The following is a 513-nucleotide window of genomic DNA, read 5'->3' on the forward strand; positions in this document are numbered from 1 at the left end:
TCTCTCTCTCTCTCTCTCTGTGTGTGTGTGTGTGTGTGTGTGTGTGTGTGTGTGTGAAAGTAGGAGAATCAAAAGTAAATCAACACCAGCCTGGGCTACTTGAAACCTTGGGGAGAGGGAGGGACAGAGGGAGGAAGAGGGAGAAGACAGAAAGGGAGGGGGGAGAGAGAGATTGAAAGATAGACAGACAGACAGACTGACAGACAGACAGACAGGCTACTACAGGTAGAACATGTAAGTGTTGGTTCCAAGTTGTGTCCATTCTCAGTCTCCCTACCCCACCCCACCCCACCCCCCACCCCTAGCCACCAGCCTCATCAACCCCCAAAGAAGCCCAGGCTCTTCCTCTCCGTGCTGGGCTTCACAGCCTGGCAGGGCAGGCAGCAGGTTGTTTTGCTTTCGTAAGCCATATTATGTAAGTAACATCTTGAACATGGAGCTGAGCCAACCTAGAGGTCACATCAGGAGGGAAAAGGGGAAAGAGGCTATTCAAGGAAGTGGAAAGAGAATGAG

This window comes from Mus caroli, chromosome 1 (genome assembly GCF_900094665.2).
Source record: "Mus caroli chromosome 1, CAROLI_EIJ_v1.1, whole genome shotgun sequence".
NCBI lineage: Eukaryota > Metazoa > Chordata > Mammalia > Rodentia > Muridae > Mus > Mus caroli.